General features: G+C 37.8%; 1 protein-coding gene and 1 pseudogene across 1 annotated transcript in view; one reads left to right on the plus strand and one right to left on the minus strand.

Annotated features, from left to right (window-relative positions):
* Positions 1–20277, minus strand: part of LOC136319192 (protein eyes shut homolog) — a 323769-nt gene that overhangs the window by 265304 nt on the left and 38188 nt on the right. The gene's annotated exons all lie outside the window — the stretch shown is intronic.
* Positions 16820–16904, plus strand: LOC136321487 (U2 spliceosomal RNA; annotated as a pseudogene).

Here is a 20277-nt window from a genome sequence, read left to right on the forward strand (position 1 = left end):
AGTGGGTTGTTGCCCTTTCAGAGAGAAATAGGAGGTATGGATTATTTTCCTTCTCTAAGGTACCTATGTTTGATTTGTCAAATCTGGCAGTGTTATGAGACACTAGCATTAAACCATAATGAAATTAAATACTTGAAAGGACTATTGCAGTGTTATGTTGAAGGCCTCACGAAACATAGCTCGTGTGTAGTTGCAGTAGCTGTAGAGTGTTGAAACCATGATATAGCAGTAACAGAACTGAACAGCACCAACTGCTTTAGGGAATATCGCAAAGTTGATGACAATACTGAACGCTGTCACAGGTGCAAAATATAAATATCCTTTCTCTTGTTATTAAGTTTGGCTATTTTCCAGCAATGATGCTAGCTTGTCTATTTAAAATTTTAGACATGAATGAACCTTGCTAGTAGCTTTCTTTATTTACCTGTATCAGAGTTTAAAAATGAATGCAAAAACAAGTTCTCTGTGTGGATAACTTGCAGTATAGGTAACAGTTAACTGAGTCTCCAAATTAAAAACTATTCTGACCAATATTAACTAGTCTTAAAGTTTACTATATGTTATTCCTCAGAAGTGAATGGATAGCATACACATTAAGCTTCAGCTTGAAAATTTCATTAAAAGAATCTTCTCAGGCTAGACTCAGGACAGAGAGGGATTAACTTCAATTGTTAGCAGCTGTGATCCCTGTGTTCAGCCTGAAGTTTTACTTGAGTTGTGACAACGCTGCACAAGAATACCTGAGATGGGAGACTCCTACCAGCAGATGGCAGTAAAGTTACATGGCAGAGATAAAGGGACCAAAAGGCACCTGGTCCTCACAAAGATAGAATCTAATTGATAGTGTGATTGTTTTATCTCCCTGTTTGCAACAGGAAAACATGGGGAAATATATTTAAAAGATTATACATCAGGCAGTATGGATGAAACTGTCCAGAGACAGAGAGCTTTCTTTACCAGTTCATGTACCTAATGCGATTGTCATGGCTGTGTGAGCAAATTTAAGAAGATGCTGTTTAAGAGTATGATGTAATGGTTTTATGGAGCCCTATCAACACAGCCATGTTTCTTGAGGTTGTCAGTGCGACTCAGCACAAGTGCAAAAAAAAAAAAAAAAAAAAAAAAAAAAAAAAAAGATCAGGCACAAAAACCAGAGTGTTAGGCCTTTGCCAAATAAAAAAACAACATGAACATACTGGAAGGATCTCTTTTTGTTGAGTACCCAGGAGTTGGTCAGACTGGCCATACAAACAGCTTGTAGAAGGAACACTGCGTGACCTCTAATAGGTGATTGTCCTGAGGATTTCCTGTCTCTGGATGATTGTAATGAGGTGATCATTGGTTTTAGACTATTTTCCTTAGCCTCTCCTCTGACTGACAGCCAGTGCAACCATAATTAATAATAAATTACAGAGACAGCCAAGCCATCATCCTGAGAAGCACTGATATTAAAGAAAGGATCCGTGGCGATGCCTGAGCCCTGCTGAAGCAGGGGCTTCATTTACACCCTTGATTAGTCCGAGCAGTCGTCAAGGGACCGTCCACCCCCCCGTCGTGATATATCAGAGCTATTCTAAGAACTGGGATTTTACCTCTGACTACGCTATCCAATTCATGTGCAGTGGGCTCCACAGCATATTCTGCGGACTTCGGGGTCTCCTGGTGGCTCCTCCAAAAGTGTAGACAACTAGACTTCCCTTGTTTTCTTTACCCAGTAAACATTCACCTAATGATCATTACAATGACACAACTAGAAATGTGCCCAGACCCCCTGCTGTTCTTTGACCTGACATCTGGCTTTCACCTATCTAAACTGGATGAGTAGAAGCATCAATGGGGAGCTGGAGCCGGCTAACACCGCTCATTCACACGGACTCAGTGCATCCCTCCCCAAAGCCACATTCGCTAATTCATGCTGGAAGCTTGAAACTGGCCAAGGTGGCAGTATTTATCCCTGGGAAATTGGCAAATGGTGCAAATCAAGTCAGCCCCTTATCCCACCCTTTTGCCTGAGAGCTGGCTGTTAAACACCAACCAGTATGCTACTGAGTTTCCTAAATATTTCTTAGCTGGGGTTAAGCATTCAGTTAGACCAAAGACATTAAGAAAATTGCATAAATCAACTTCACCCTTGGCATTTCATTTGGAATTTAGTAGAAAATCAGCTTTATTTATGATCTATTAGTTCACAGCTCTAGATTAGATCAGTTTACTCTGATGATGAATATGGATTTTAAGAATATTACCCCTAAATCAGACACGTATTTAGCTAACAAATACCAGGTAATATTGAATTTTATCTTGCATTTCTAATTCTTATTATAGGCTCAGTTTATTTGTACTTAGCAATTTGGGGGCATATTTGTATCCAATCCACTGAATAATCAATTGAAAGTCAGGATTTAAAAATATTGATTCTCGATTCTTCCTTCTCCAACATCTAAACTCTCCTACGAACGTATTTTGAGAGACTAAAGTTTCCCAAGTTAAAATAGCATATGAGAAAGCTCAATATGATAAGAAATCAATTATTTTATCACATTTGAATAAAAACAAATTCTGATATGGGCATGTGGAGGTTTACTTCCGTTAGATTATGAGAGAAACTGCAGACAAGTTTTCTTCGGGAAAAGACTATATGAATGTGCCTGTCATTTTTTTTTTCTTTTTGATGTGTTACAGTAAGTGTTGGTCCATTCTTTCTTTTAAATTTTCCTTATATTAACATTAACTGTGTCCCGTTCTTGTCTTTGAAATGCTAGTCTCCGCAGGGTTTATTTTCTGTACTGTATAATTTTCCTGGTGGTGCGTTTTAACTGAGATGTATTTACAACTATATCTCTAGATAGCAACATATCTACCTATCTAGACCATAAAATCCCTTAATGTTAAAATACTTATACTGTATTATGTTTCATCCAATGAAGTCATCAACAATTCTAGCTTTTATTAAGCCATATGAAGAAAGAGTAGACTAACAGATGCAAAGGATTTAAATCTCAGAAGCACTCTCTGAAGCCAAAATTGTAAATACTCTCATCACTCTTAAGTGTGAGAAGGCTGTGGTGTGATCCCGGAGGCCGTGCCTGAAATCAATACTTCTTTGGTTTCATATTTCTTTGGCAGCTGGCGTGCAATCAAGGGGTTCCTTGCCTCAGCTTATTTAATTTTCTCTGAGTGAGTACACCGATTCCTCATTCTTTGTTTTAAACTTAATTTCACTGATTTCTATTTATTTATATACTTATTTTTGATATTAGGGAGAGAGGAAAAGAGAGAGAGACAGAAACATCGACCTGCTCCTGCATGTGCCCTGACTGGGATTCAAACCTGCAACTTATACATATTGGGATGATGCTCTAACTGAGTTATCTGGCCAGGGCTTTCATTCTTATATATAACATTTTCTTCATGGTTTCTGGCATTTTATATAGGCCACTCCCCCCTCTAATTGCTTTTCTCATACTTTTTGCTAAACATGACTTCTTCATTTTTAAAATTTCTGGTGGAGGAGAGAAGAAAAGGAAAGCCATTCTTTTTTACCGCAGAAAACTTACAATTTGAAGATAATCAGACAAGTAAAAATTTAAAAATTCAACCAATGTAAAAATAGCTAGAATTGATGAATCTGTAATCGAGGCTTAATGATTAAAAGGAGAATTACTAGCCCTTTCTTTAAATTTTTTTTTTTTTTTTTTTTTTTTTTTTTTTTTTTTTTTTTTTTTTACAGAGGCAGAGATAGACAGGGACAGACAGACAGGAACAGAGAGAGATGAGAAGCATCAATCATCAGTTTCTCGTTGTGCGTTGCGACTTCTTAGTTGTTCATTGATTGCTTTCTCACATGTGCCTTGACCGTGGGCCTTCAGCAGACCGAGTAACCCCTTGCTGGAGCCAGCGACCTTGGGTCCAAGCTGGCGAGCTCTTTGCTCAAGCCAGATGAGCCCACGCGGGACCTCGGAGTCTCGAACCTGGGTACTTCCGCATCCCAGTCCGACGCTCTATCCACTGCGCCACCGCCTGGTCAGGCTACTAGCCCTTTCTTAATGTTAAGTCCATTTCTTATTAATAGCTTCCAGAAAGCACTTCCAATTTAAAGATTGGGGGGAATTTAATTGTGTAATGATCACGATGATGGAAAAAATGCTTTGTTTTTCACTCTTACAATAAGAGACAACAGCACATTCTGAAGTTGTTACTGATAAGAAAAACAGAAACAATTACACTAAATACTTTGAAAAATTTCCAGAAGATGTTATATGAACCACAACCCCTATTGTTTCTCCTGAAGAGACAATCATTGATAGTTAGAGATGGTTTGCAAGCTTTGTATCACTTGGTACAAATAGAAAACCAAAGTATTTTAAGGCTTATAGGCCCAAGATGACAAACAAAGATAATTTGCTCTAAAATTCATAATCTGTGTTAATTAAGACATAGCATGCGGAGGACCCGGGTTCGATTCCCGGCCTGGGCACACAGGAGAAGCGCCCATTTGCTTCTCCACCCCTCTGCCGCGCTTTCCTCTCTGTCTCTCTCTTCCCCTCCCGCAGCCAAGGCTCCATTGGAGCAAAGATGGCCTGGGCGCTGGGGATGGCTCTGTGGCCTCTGCCTCAGGCGCTAGAGTGGCTCTGGTCGCAATATGGCGACGCCCAGGATGGGCAGAGCATCGCCCCCTGGTGGGCAGAGCGTGCCGGGTGAATCCCGGTCGGGCGCATGCAGGAGTCTGTCTGACTGTCTCTCCCTGTTTCCAGCTTCAGAAAAAAAAAAAAAAAGACATAAAGCCTTAATCTAAAAATGACTTAAGGTAATTTTTAATACAGGTAAAATAATGAAGAATGGAAGACAGAAAATTTGTGTAGAAAATCATAAAAGAAATTAGTGTTCAAGACACTTCTCCCCAGAAGAAATACAAATGGCCAATAGATATATGAAAAGATGCTCATCTTCACTAGCTATTAGAGAAATGCAAATCAAAACTACAATGAGATACCACCTCACACCTGTTAAATTAGCTTTTATCAACAAGTGTTGAAGAGGCTGTGGAGAAAAAGGAACCCTCATCCACTGTTGGTGAGAATGTAAAGTAGTACAACCATTATGAAAGAAAGTATGATGGTTCCTCAAAAAAAATTAAGAATAGAACTACCTATGACCCAGCAATCCCTCTATTGGGTATATACCCCCAAAACTCAAAAACACTGGTACATAAAGACACATGCAGCCCCATGTTCATTGCATCATTGTTCACAGTGGCCAAGACATGGAAACAACCAAAAAGCCCTTCAATAGAGGATTGGATAAAGAAGATGTGGCACATATATACTATGGAATACTACTTAGCTATAAAAAATGATGACATAATATCGTTTACAACAACATGGATGGACCTTGATAACATTATACTGAGTGAAATAAGTAAATCAGAAATAATTAAGAACTGTATGATTCTATACATAGGTGGGACACAAAATTGAGACTCATGGACATGGACAAGAATGTGGTAGTTACTAGGGGGAGGGGAAGGGGAAGAGGGGAAGAGGGAGGTTATAGGGAGAGGGGAGGGACATAAAAAACAAATGAAGGGTGATGGAGGACAATTTGACTTTGGGTAATGGGTATAAAACATAATCGAATGTCAGAATGATCTGGAGATATTTTTTCTAAATCTATTACTCTAGTTGACCAATGTCACCCCATAATTGTCTAAATAAAATAAAAAAAAAGTTAGTGTTCAGGCAAGTGATCTTAAACACATCTTAAAATGGATCTATTCCTTCAAAAGATGAATGAATGCCTCTTATGTAAGAATATACAGACCATTTTCTTTTATTTACAATTTTAATTTTTGTTTACATAGATTCAAGTGTCCCACCGAATATATCTCTCCCCACCCCCTTATTCCCCTCAGTGCCCCCTATGCCCCCTCCCCCCCAATGCCTTCCCTCCTTCCCTCAAGGATTTGCTGTCCTGTTCTCTATAATGTTGTGTTATGTATATATAATTTCATCTATCTCTTTCCCTTTTCTTTGGTCCCATCTTCTCTTCTACTTTCCTTCTGACCGCTTTCCCTCTGGTTCCTTTGATCCCGCCTCTGCCTCTGTTCTGTTCCTCAGTTCACATTGTTCATTGGATTCCTCAAATGAGTGAGGTCATATGATATTTTTCTTTCTCTGCCTGGCTTATTTCACTTAACATAATAGTTTCCAGGTCCATCCATGTTGTTGTGAAAGTTAAGATTTCCTTCTTCCTCACGGCTGTGTAGTATTCCATTGTGTATATGTACCACTGCTTTTTAATCTACTCGTCCATTGATGGACACTTGGGCTGTTTCCAAATCTTGACTATTGTAAACAATGCTGCAATAAACATGGGGGTGCATTTCTTCTTTTGAAATAGTGATTTGGTATTCATAGGATATATTCCTAAAAGTGGGATAACTGGGTCAAAGGGCAGTTTTATTTTTAATTTTTTGAGGAATCTCCATACTGTTTTCCACAATGGCTGCACCAGTCTGCATTCCCACCAGCAGTGCAGGAGGGTTCCCTTTTCTCCACACTCTCTCCAGCACTTATTCTGTGTAGTTTTATTAATAAGCGCCATTCTGACAGGAGTGAGGTGTTATCTCATTGTGGTTTTAATTTGCATTTCTCTAATGATTAGTGATGTTGAGCATTTTTTCATATGCCTATTGGCCGTCTGTATGTCCTCTTTGGAGAAGTGTCTATTCATTTCCTTTGCCCACTTTTTGATTGGATTGTTTATCTTTCTGGTGTTGAGTTTTACATGTTCTTTATAAATTTTGATTATTAACCCCTTATCAGATGTATTGGCGAATATATTCTCCCATTGGGTGGGTTGTCTTTTTATTTGTTAATGGTGTCTTTTGCTGTGTAAAAGCTTTTTAGTTTCATATAGTCCCATTACAGACCATTCTTGGTGGGAAGGTAGGCGTGGATAAAGCAGTTGTCTTCTAAAAGTTCTCACAGGTAAGAAGAAAAGGTGCTGTTGTTCTCCAGGGAGTCAGTTTTTATTGATACCAGCGGACTCAGGGCCAAGGCACCAGCATCGCAGTAGAGGTTAGTGTTAGAGCTGACAGATTTTCACCTACATCTTTAAGGCTCATTCAAAGTGAGTTAGCAAACAATACTAGAAAGATTTTACTTAGAGAACACACAGTGGGACTACTTGCTTGCCAGGTCTATGAGGCAAAGATGAAAGTAGGGAATTCAAAACAAACACACACACAAACAAAAAAGGGAAATATCACTCCTCCTATCTTTAGCTTTATTGCTCTTCTTTAGTGAGCCCCCGTTCAGCATCTGGTGCCTTTAATGCTGACCTGTCCTATCTCCTGTTTATTGTAACTGACACCTAACCAATCAGGAGAGACTGGAATTGATTATTGCAAAGTAACAGAAACCTCCATGGGGTATATGTTATTTTGGCAAGGACTTCTTATAATGCAATATAGTGGAATTATTCGCTTTATTTAGTAAGCATTTATGTAGCATTTATTGTGAACCAAGAATTATTTCAACTGCCTGTAAAATATTGAAGAGCACTTATCACATAAGTTAAGGAGAAACAATTTTTCCTGTTAAAGATTAGAAAATTGAGGACCCAAAGTGTTAAGTAACTTATTCACATGGACAAAAAGTGACAGGGCTGGGTTCTGATGTGAAGATGAAGGCAGAGGCTGGAGTAAAATCACAACATACCAAAGAACGCCAGAGTGACCCGAAGCCACAGGAGGCAAGGAATGGGTTTTTCTGATGCTTCTGGAGGGAAGAGGGTTCTACTGATATCTGGATTTCATACTTCTGGCCTCCAGAAATGTGAGAAGATAAATTTCTGTTGTATCATGCTGCCAAGTTTGTGACGATTAGTTACGGCAACTACAATAAAAACTTTCAGAGTAAAAGGTTTTCTTTTTTAAAAGGAACAATGTTAAACATAAGAGCCATAGGTTTGAATACTAGCAGTGTTCAATAGTTAAGTGGCATTCAGATATGAACAAGATTGGAATGTGTATATATTGAGTTGTAACTGGACACTCTATTAAGATATATAGATAATCTAAATGATTTGGGTTTACCAAATATTTGAGCTGAGGAGTAGCTGTGAGATTATGAAGCAGTACTATATCTCCTTTTAACATTCTTCAAGTACAGACTAATTTGACAGGAAACACTGATATAATCAACATAAATTTATTGCAGACATCTAATCCTAGTATCTGCATATATTGTAATTCAAATAGAGTAATAAAAACGTTTCAATAGACCTCTGTTTGTAAAGTGCAAAGGGGGTTATGTTTGCTATTTCACCAAACACTAAGGGCTTCTTGAGGTGAATGTAGTCATAGTAGTGACTGGAAAAAAAATGATAAAAAATTATTCAGCATGGACAAATAATCTTTGACAAAGAAGCCAAAAACACACAATAGAGAAAAGAAAGCCTCTTCAAATGGTTCTGGGAAAATTGGAAAGCCACATACAATAGAATGAAACTTGACTACACCTTGACTCCTGGAACAAAAATTAATTCAAAATGGATCAAAGACCTAAATGTAAGATCTGAAACAATAAGTTACATAGAAGAAAATATAGGTACTAAATTTATGGATCTTGGCTGTTGAGAACATTTTATCAATTTGACTCTAAAGTCAAGGGAAGTAAAGGCAGTAATAAATGAATGGGACTATATCAAACTAAAAAGCTTCTGCACAGCAAAAGAAACTGACAACAAAACAGACAGCCAACTCAATGGGAGTTGATATTCACAAACAACGGCTCTGATAAGGGGTTAATATCCAAAATATATAAAGAAATCACAAAGCTCAGCAATAAACAAGCAAACAGTCCAATTAAAAAATGGGGAGAGGAACTGAACAAACACTTCTCCCCAGAAGACATACAAATGGCCAACAGATCCATCCTTGCTAAAGGCTCCTTAAGCATCCTCTCTACCCAAAAGCATTTTCTGATTTTAGAAAGTGCTCTCATCTTGATTATACATCGGCCAGAACCTAAAATACCTAGTAATAGCTTTCAAAGAAAAGAAGAACTAGATATAATAGTAATATTAAAATACACAAAAATTAAATAATTAATTCCAAATGAATATTTAAATAAAAGGTTACAAGGATCAAGTTGTTTTTCTTTCTAGCACATAGGTAAAAATACAGAAAACAACCTCCTTTCTCTCTTCAAGGTCTTTTGCAGAGCATCATAATACAATGCAGTTTTGTACACTTTTTATTGGCAGAATAGACAAAGTTTATAAAGACGAATTTCTTACAGTCAGTTAACATCCAACCTGTAAATGCCATTGTGGAACACAGTAAACCATACTCAGCCAAAGAAACTTGATAGCTAGAATTACTTGAGATAATTCCATAGTCTATTCTACTTAACAGAAGGCACTTTTTAAAGAATGACTTTCAATCTCTATTTGAATATTGCATTGAAAGAGAGCTCATTTTGTCACAAGGTTATTTCTGTATTGTTTAACAGCTCTGCCATTATTTCTACAAAAGCCATTCCTCCTCCTCCTCCTCCTTCCTTCATCATCTCCTCCTCCTTCTTTTTCTGTGGTAGTAACTGTTCATTGGAAGTTTTTCTTAAGCCAGATACTGGGCTTAACACCATCATAGATTATCTTAAGATAGTGGTTCTCAACTGGGAGTGTCTGCGTACCTCTTACCTTCCCCAGTGAATATTTTTCAATGTCCAGAGGCATCTTTGGAGATAAAAAGAAGGAGGATGCTACTAACATTCACTATGTAGAGGTCAGCAATGTTGCTAAACATCCTATAATGCACAGCTCCTGACAACAAAGAAGGATTTGGCAATGCTATTCTTATTTTATCAACAAAATTTGTTATTCCTAAATTATCAACAATGCCTCTCTTGAGAAACCCTGATTTAAAGCAAAAGCAGAGTGGAGGCCCTGGCTGGTTGGCTCAGTGGTAGAGAGTCGGCCTGGCGTGCGGGGGACCCGGGTTCGATTCCTGGCCAGGGCACATAAGGAGAAGCGCCCATTTGCTTCTCCACCCCACCCCCCTCCTTCCTCTCTGTCTCTCTCTTCCCCTCCCGCAGCCAAGGCTCCATTGGAGCAAAGATGGCCCGGGCGCTGGGGATGGCTCCTTGGCCTCTGCCCCAGGCGCTAGAGTGGCTCTGGTCGTGGCAGAGTGACGCCCCGGAGGGGCAGAGCATCGCTCCCTGGTGGGCAGAGCGTCGCCCCTGGTGGGTGTGCCGGGTGGATCCTGGTCGGGCGCATGCGGGAGTCTGTCTGACTGTCTCTCCCCGTTTCCAGCTTCAGAAAAATACACACACACACACACACACACACACACACACACACACACACACACACACAAAAGCAGAGTGGATATTCACCAGCTAAACAAAGGGTCAGTCATGTTCTCAGCACTCAAGTATGCAAAATTTGCCTGTATGAAACTTTTTAAACCTGTTTTTAATTGTGGTAAAACATGTAACAAAGCTTATGATTTTTAACTTTTTAAATGTAAAATTCAGTGGCATTAAGTATATTTACAATGTTGTGCAACTTTTACCATTATTTCCAAAATCTTTCATTACTCCAAACAAAACTCAGTATACTCACTAAGTAACAATTCCCCATTCTGCCCTACTCACAACCTCTGATAGCCACTAACTAATTTCTGCCTCTATAAATTTTTCCAGTCTAGATAGTTAACATATGTGGAAGCTTATAATACTTGTCCTGTTGTGTCTAACTTACTTCACTTTAGCATAAAGTTTGCAAGGTTCATCCATGTCGCAGCATGTAATTTCATTCCATCTTAAGGCCAAAAACCATTCCATTGCATGCACAGACCACATTTTGTTCATGCATTCATCTGACATTTTCTAAAATTAAGCAGGTGAAGGTCCTGCTTCTAGTATTTTAAATATAGAAAATGTTCATGTTTTCTTGTGTCCCCCACCCCCTCCAAACACAACTCCCCAGGTCATACAGATGAAACCAGTGAACACATTGCACAGATTCCTACTATGCAAACCAAACAGCAAGTCCAAGAAGAAAACAACTGCAAACTCAAACATATGTAAGGGAACCCCTTTTACCTGTCCTGTTTCTTATTGGGAAGCCTTGTTTTGAACCCTAATTGTCCTGTGAAAAATACATTGCAGAAGTGAAAAAAGCTGAGAATAATGAGAAAACTAAATGTGATGTCAGAATTTGTGAAATTGGGCAACTCATGTCAAGGACTGGCAAACTTGTTCTGTAGAATGCCAGATAGCCAATGTTGGAAGCTTTGCAGGCTACCTCCTGTCTCTATTACATATTCTTCTCCTTCCTCCTCCTCCTTCTCCTTGCAATCCTTTAAAAATATGGAAACCATTCTTAGGTGCATGGGATATATGAAAACAGCCTACGTTATATGAAAACAGGAGATGTGATTAGATTGTTCACGATTTGTTGCCTGTCAACCCTGATCTAGAGATTGCACTTCAAAAATAGCACCGTTGTTAACCAGGGGCGATGTTGTTCTTCCCAGAGAATGTCTGAAGACATTTCTGATGGTCAGATGGAATGGGGGTGGGTGATGTTACTACACCTAGGCTATGGAGGCCAGAGATGCTGGTAAATATCCTACAACGCACGGGACAGGCTCCCACAGCAAACACTTATCTCTGCCCAATTGTCAATAATTCCTAGTTTGAGAAACTCTTCACTACTGGCTATTGTCTCTTAATTATAGGGATAGTAAAGAGAGGAAGTCTATTTAATATCCCTTCATTCAGTGTTGCAGTTAATTTATGTTTACTCAATCAGTATGATGGATTTTTAATATAACAGTGTTGGAGGAATTTAAACAACCCTGAGTTCCTGCAAGCTGTATGCTCTGGAGAAAACCCAGAAAGATGAATTTGATGAAGATCTTTAGCCACGAGGGTAAGTGAAGTTACAGCTTTACATTTCTGTGATTCCCAGAGAGGAAAAAAGAACTAGATAGGGCAGTGCTAGGGACTGAATGGTGACGTCAAACACCGTCAGCCCACCGAGTGAGAGCACCAGACTCAGGCTTTGCAGGTGCTCTGATGAGGCTTCTTTGGTGCCTGGAATCTGCTTAGTTTTACCTGCTGTGAAGCAGTAATATATCCTCTATATAATAAAGGTAAAGAATCATAGAAGAGAGACAACTGGATCACTAAAAACAAGCAGGAAAAATCTGACATATTACTCAAAGTAATACCAGTTAGAGAGGATAATCCTAAAATTGATGCTTCTATTTTCTTTCTGTGTACTAATTCTATTTTCATTGTATCCTAACCACTTTTTTCTTTCTTTAAAAAAAGTTTCACTGTATTGCTTTTAAATAAAATTTTAACCTTAGTCTCTTTAAATCTTATTACATTTAATATTATATAAGAAAGTGATTAATAGGAAATCTGATTATAACTTCTCAGAAATTCACTCTAGTCTGTCATATTAAAATTGGATTCTAGGCTCACCTCTAAAGTTTTGGTTAGGAAAGCTCTATTACTGATCTTGTTGAAGGCACTAGTTTGTATTAGCAATAAAAAGCAATGCTGCACGTCTGAAAACATTTTGAACTAGAATCTGATTTATAATTCTTCTTTCTGTAATAACCAAGCAAGTAATCTTCTAAGAGATTTTACATAGAAAATTGTGCTGTACAACGTACTAATGTAAAGTGACAACTTAGATCTATCTGGAGGGGTATATTTGCTGCTTTTCTACTGTTCCAGATTAGAAAAAAGCACCTGCAAAAGCACATAAGGACTAAATGTCTGTTAAGTGTGACAGAGTTGGGGTGGAGATGAGGAGTAGTAAGAGACAATGCTCACCATGTAAGCAGGAGTTACATCTCAGATCATGGGGGGCTTTAAAAACCATAGAAATGAGTTTGGGTGTAGGCTACTGAAAGCTTAATTTGGGAAAGTAAAATGATCAGATTTGTGTTGTAGTGATATTATCCAGACATTTAGTGCCATTATACTGGAAATCTTATGGAAGATGTGTTAGAGGGACTTAGCGCTGAGGCAGGGAGACCATTGGGGAGGAAACAGAAATAATGCAGAAATGCAATAAGAATGTATACTAAGGCTGTCAGAGTGTGGGTGAAGAGGATGAGGCAGATTAAGAGATATTTAGATATTCTAGGAGTAACAAAACTTGAGTGTGGATTGTCTGTTAAGGAGGCAGTAATGAGTCAGATGAAGTGAGACTCTTAGATTACTGATTTAGGATACTTTTAAATGCTTTATTCATCTCATCTCATTTAGTCTATGATGTAGAACTTAAACTGGCAGAGCTAGAATTTGGACCTAGGATCATCTAACTTCAGAACATAACAACTGTTCTCAATAACCAGGATGCCTAACAGAGAAGAGAATGTATGTGATGCTAGATGTTAGCTAATATAAGCATTATGTTTGGGAAATGTGGAGCCTGAGATGGCTACGGAATATGTAGACAGATCATATAATAGGCAACTAAATACCTGGAATTTTAAAATTTGATTGTCTACTATCCTCTCACATTATATTCTGCCTTACTGGATTGTATAATATGCCAATGGCAGATATTTATATATATAAATATATAAATATAAAATGACCAGTGATCATGCAAGCATGTCAGAGAACATATTGGGAAGTAGGCTGTGGAAAAGGTCCTATTAACTTTGTTTTTAGTCATTTTTAACCATATTACATATTAACACTTCAGTACACTTGACAAAATAGCAATTTGAGTCTTTATTCAACCACATTTACTAGAAAAGTGGGAACTGAATTAACTACAATCTAGAAAACAAATAGTGCAAAAAATTTCATGAATATTAATAGAAAACCAGACAAATGTAATGTATTTGAGTTTGTATCACAAAATGTACAGTTCATTCTTTTGTAGAATTGCTATTTCCAAACAAGATAGATTGCTTCAGTCATTTTAAAAAATGTAAAATGTGAAACATTCATGGAAAAAGATAGGCTGAGATTATGAGAAATGTAATAGATTTCTTAATGAAGAAATGAGATTTTGAATAAAGTGCTCCCTTTGGCAGCATCTTAACAAGATCATATTCAATGAATATGAATCATTAGTAAATTATGAAACAACACACACATCCAGATGAGATTGTAGGTTGCTATGGATTTGCTAAGAATTCCTGTGTCATTATTTCTGATTTTTTTTATGTTGTCTTAAATCATTAATAGGGTATAGATAATAACTGTAAATTGTATGCTGGATTCAAAACACATCAGGGTTTAATTTATTGAATAATATTTCATTATTTCAAATGATTTGAAATGTGGCATTTCATTATCTAAAACTGTATGGTACTATTAATCATACAGATACTTAAATTATAATTTAGGCTCTGAGTAAAGGTTCAATTTATCTAGATAAAACTGAATAAACATCCAAAAGGAACTAAAGTTTATTTTAGATCAAACTGATCTTTTTCTGATTAGTGATGGTTTAGTTTAAAATCTCCCCATGCAAGATTAATCAGAGGAAATTTTTCCTCCTTTTTTATTAAATGATATGAGACTATTCCTTTTTCATGGAGCTATTTTAATAAATAGAACATTTTTAATGGTTTGGTTTATTTACTTTATTTTTTCTGATTTTCCAATACTGGATGAACAAAGGAAGAAATTAATAAATCAGTTGGGTACTTCATATAAAATTAAAATTTTTAATAGCTCATTCATCTGTATTGAAATAAGTATTACTTATTTTGTGTAAGTATTATTGTGATAGTTACCAAAGAAGAAAGCTGAACCCTTTTGAATAGGAATCTAACGAGTCAAATGCTTAGAAGAAAGTTTCTGCTGCTATCATTCCTGGACTCAATGGGAGTTTTGGAATAAAACAAAGTGTTCCCTGTTAGGTGAGTGGTAATCACAATATCTACTAAGCTATTTCTGGTCAAAGTCACTACTGGTTGTGAAGCAGATTAAAATACAGTCAAGAACTCATAACGACATTTCGGTCAACAATAAACTGCATATGTGCCAGTGGTCCCATAAGATTAAAATGGAGCTGAAAAATCCCATTGCCCAGTGACCTCATAGCTCTCATAATGTCATAGCACAACACATTCTCACGTGTTTGTGCTGGTGCAAACCAATCTACTGTGTTGCCAGTCATTATAAAAGTATAGCACATGCAGTTATGTACAGTACATAATACTTGAAAATAATAATAAACTCAAATATTACTGCTTTATGCACTTACTATACTATATTTCTCATTGTTATTTTAAAGTGTATTCTTCCTACTTACAAAAAAGTTTGCCATTAGCTTTATTACAAGTGTTTTTACAGATGTTACACTGGCAGCAACCTCATACATCTTGTGCTTACTATCTCTTGATTGTATCATTTTCTCTTGTGCTCGATTTAATCTCATGTTGTTTTGTATAGTAACACACTATACAGATTTCTAGCCCATGGGTAATAGGCTATACCAGATAGCCTAGTGTGTGGTAGGCTGAACCACCCAGATTTGTGTATGTGCACTTCTATGATGTTAATGATACATTTCTCAGAACATATCCATGTCCTTAAGCAACACATGACTGTACATTTTAAAAGAGCAAAATCTCTTAGGATCAAGTGGAGAAAGGCTGGTTGGATTTAATGAAGTATTGGTTCTCTTAATATGAAACATAGGTTTTGATTGAATTATTTGGATCCTCTTGCAAATGGAGAAATCTATATCCTGTCTTACATGTGGGAAAGTATATGTCAGCTCTTCTTTTCTTCCTTTGTTTTGTTATACATTTTAAATGCCAATTATTCATTACTTGTAAATTAGGATTATTGCCACTTTCTAATATTACCAAAGATGAAATTTTTTTTCTGATAAGACAGATGCAGCTTGAGTTTGGAATAGTAATCAGAAAGTATTTAATTTGATCTATTAATTTATCAATATTTGTGTGGAACTTTAAGAAAACAGGTAAACTATAGTCTTCGTTAAAAAGTGTTTTTAAAAAAGCAATAAATTTTGTGCATCTAGTTAACTCTGCTATACTGATATACTTAAACAGGGTTAAGATAATCTATACTCTGTCTTAGAAAATTCTATGGCCCTGGCTGGTTGGCTCAATGGTACAGTGTTGGCCCGGTGTGTGAAAATCCGGGTGGGTTCCCAGTCAGGGCACACAGGTGAAGTGACCATCTACTTTTCCACTCCCCTTCCCCTTTTTTCTCTCTCTCTCTTCCCCTCCCACAGCTATGGCTTGAGTGGTTTGAGTGCATCAGCCCTGGGCACTGAGGATGTTTTTGTGGAGCCTCCACCTCAGGCACTAAAAATAGCTCAGTTGCAAGCGTAGCCTCAGATAGGCAGAACTTTGGCCTTAGACAGTTGTGGGGGGGAGGGTGGATGCTGGGTGGATCCCAGTTGAGGTGCACGTGGGAGTCTGTCTCCCCTCTTCTCACTTGGAAAAGAGAAAAAGAAAGAAAAAAGAAAATTCTATGTTATGTGTTTTTTAACTGTAAAAAAAGAAATGAATTATATTGTTTACATTAGTACAAATAACTCATTTGACAGTTTTTGATTGGCTTGGTACTTCCCCTATTCGTAATCTTCCCACTACATTGGAATAAGTTGCATTAGAATAACTCTTTTATCTTATCTTTTGGGGCTAAATCCAAAAGGCATATATAATTTTACCTAAGACATACATGCAATCCAATTGTGTAATAAATATGTGCAGCTAATGGGATTTCTCTCCTTTGCCGTCCCCTTTATGCCCTTTTATTTTTTATTAGTTTTATTGTGTTTAATCGCTTCTCGGCCTTTTGGCTAAGATCAAGTGTAGTTTTATTGTGTTTACATGGATTCAAGTGTCCCACTGAATATAACTCCCTCACCCCCACCCCCGTGTACCCCTTTATGCCCTCCTTGCCCTCTTCCCCTCCCCCCCTTTCCCTTCCCTCTAGGATTTGCTGTCCTGCTATCTATATCTCTGTGTTGTATATATATATAATTTCACGAATCCCTTTACCTTCTGTGCCCTTTTTGAGGACAATATCAATGAAACCAGGTTGGGGTTAGTGTGTATCTGTAAGAGGGTACTGGTTTACAGCAACCATTTATTTATTATTTCAATATAAAGATGCATAAAATAACACTGTGGATATTCATCTAGCAATATGGAAGTGAAAACATATTAGATTGAACCATATGAATTTGTGAGTATTCATATGTTTCAATTTAATAGTTTTAACAAGTATTTTTATTGAGCATCTACTCTATTCTCAGAACTAAACCAGGAACTTTAAATATAATCTCTATATCTATTTTTTTAATTATTAAATTTAATGCAGTGACATTGATAAATCAGGGTACATATGTTGAGAGAAAACATCTCCAGATTACTTTGACATTTGATTGTGCTGTATACCCCTTCCCCAGAGTCAAATTGTCTTCTGTCACCTTCTATCTGGTTTTCTTTGTGCCCCTCCCCTCCCCCACCCCCTCTCTCCTTCCTTGCCCCATTCCCCCTCCCCCCATCCCCCCACCCCCGCCATCACATTCTTGTTCATGTCTCTGAGTCTCATTTTTATGTCCCTTCTATGTATGGATTCATATAGTTCTTAGTTTTTTCTGATTTACTTGTTTCACTCCATATAATGTTATCAAGGTCCATCCATGTTATTGTAAATGATCTGATGTCATCATTTCTTATGGCTGAGTAGTATTCCATAGTATATATGTACCAAAGCTTTTTTATCCACTCGTCCTCTGACGGACACTTGAGCTGTTTCCAGATCTTCGCTATTGTGAACAATGCTGCCACTAATATGGGGGTGCATTTCTCCTTTTGGAGCCGTTCTATGGTGTTCTTGGGGTATATTTCTAAAAGTGAGATAGCTGGGTCAAAAGGCAGTTTGATTATCAGTTTTTTGAGGAATCTCCATACTGTTTTCCACAGTGGCTGCAACAGTCTGCATTCCCACCAGCAGTGCAGGAGGGTTCCCTTTTCTCCACATCCTCGCCAGCACTTATTCTGTGTTGTTTTGTTGATGAGCACCATTCTGACTGGTGTGAAGTGATATCTCATTGTGGTTTTAACTTGCATTTCTCTAATGATTAGTGATGTTGAGCATTTTTTCATATGCCTATTGGCCATCTGTATGTCCTCTTTGGAGAAGTATCTATTCATTTCTTTTTCCCATTTTTTGATCGGATTGTCTGTCTTCCTGGTGTTGAGATTTACAAGTTCTTTATAAATTTTCGTTATTAACCCCTTATCAGACATACTGTCAAATATGTTCTCCCATTGTGTAGTTTGTCTTTTTATTCTGTTCTTATTGTCTTTAGCTGTGCAAAAGCTTTTTAGTTTGATATAGTCCCATTTGTTTATCCTGTCTTTTATTTCACTTCCCCGTGGAGATAAATCAGCAAATATATTGCTCCGAGAGATGTCGGAGAGCTTACTGCCTATGTTTTCTTCTAAGATGCTTATGGTTTCATGGCCTACATTTAAGTCTTTTATCCATTTTGAGTTTATTTTTGTGAGTGGTGTAAGCTGGTGATCTAGTTTCATTTTTTTGCAGGTAGCTGTCCAATTTTTCCAACACCATTTGTTAAAGAGGCTGTCTTTACTCCATTGTATTTCCTTACCTTCTTTGTCAAATATCAGTTGTCCATAGAGCTGTGGGTTTATTTCTGGGTTCTCTGTTCTGTTCCATTGATCTATATGCCTGTTCTTAAGCTCCTTTTATGAGGTGAGCATAATTCTGATTCCAAAACCAGGCAAAGACAACACAAAGAAAGAAAATTATAGGCCAATATCTCTGATGAATATAGATGCTAAAATCCTCAACAAAATATTAGCAAACCGGATCCAATAATATATAGAAAAAATCTGGCCCTGGCCGGTTGGCTCAGCGGTAGAGCATCGGCCTGGCGTGCGGGGGACCCGGGTTCGATTCCTGGCCAGGGCACATAGGAGAAGCGCCCATTTGCTTCTCCACCCCCACCTCCTCCTTCCTCTCTGTCTCTTTCTTCCCCTCCCGCAGCCAAGGCTCCATTGGAGCAAAGATGGCCCCGGCGCTGGGGATGGCTCCTTGGCCTCTGCCCCAGGCGCTAGAGTGGCTCTGGTCGTGGCAGAGTGATGCCCCGGAGGGGCAGAGCATCGCCCCCTGGTGGGCAGAGCGTCGCCCCTGGTGGGTGTGCTGGGTGGATCCTGGTCGGGCGCATGCGGGAGTCTGTCTGTCTTCCCCGTTTCCGGCTTCAGAAAAATACAAAAAAAAAAATATATATATATGGAAAAAATCATACACCATGATCAAGTGGCATTTATTCTGGGGAGGCAAGGCTGGTACAATATTCGTAAATCAATCAATGTGATTTACCACATAAACAAAAAGAAGGAGAAAAACCATATGATAATTTCAATAGATGCAGAAAAAGCATTTGATAAAATCCAGCACCCATTCACAATCAAAACTCTCAGCAAAGTGGGAATACATGGAACATACCTCAACATGATAAAGGCCATCTATGACAAACCCACAGCCAACATCATACTCAATGGGCAAAAATGAAAAGCAATCCCCTTAAGATCAGGAACAAGGCAGGGGTGTCCCCTTTCACCACTCTTATTTAACATAGTCCTGGAAGTCCTAGTCACAGCAATTAGACAAGAAGAAGAAATAAAAGGCATTCAAGTTGGAAAAGAAGTAAAACTATCATTATTTGCAGATGATATGATATTGTATATAGAAAACCCTAAAGTCTCAGTCAAAAAACTACTGGACCTGATAAATGAATTCAGCAAAGTGGCAGGATAGAAAATCAATACTCAGAAATCAGAGGCATTTTTATACACCAACAATGAACAGTCAGAAAGAGAAATTAAGGAAACAATCCGCTTCACAATTACAACCAAAAAAATAAAGTACCTAGGAGTAAACTTAACCAAGGAGACTAAAGACTTGTACTCAGAAAATTACAAAGCATTGATAAAAGAAATCAAGGAAGATACAAACAAGTGGAAGCATATACCGTGCTCATGATTAGGAAGAATAAACATCATTAAAATGTCTATATTACCCAAAGCAATCTATAAATTCAATGCAATACCAATTAAAATACCAATGACGTACTTCAAAGATATAGATCACATATTCCAAAAATTTATATGGAACCAAAAAAGAACACGAATAGCCTCAGCAATCTTCAAAAAGAAGAATAAAGTGGGAGGTATCACACTTCCTGATATCAAGTTATACT

Source organism: Saccopteryx bilineata, chromosome 1 (genome assembly GCF_036850765.1).
Source record: "Saccopteryx bilineata isolate mSacBil1 chromosome 1, mSacBil1_pri_phased_curated, whole genome shotgun sequence".
Classification (NCBI taxonomy): Eukaryota; Metazoa; Chordata; class Mammalia; order Chiroptera; family Emballonuridae; genus Saccopteryx; species Saccopteryx bilineata.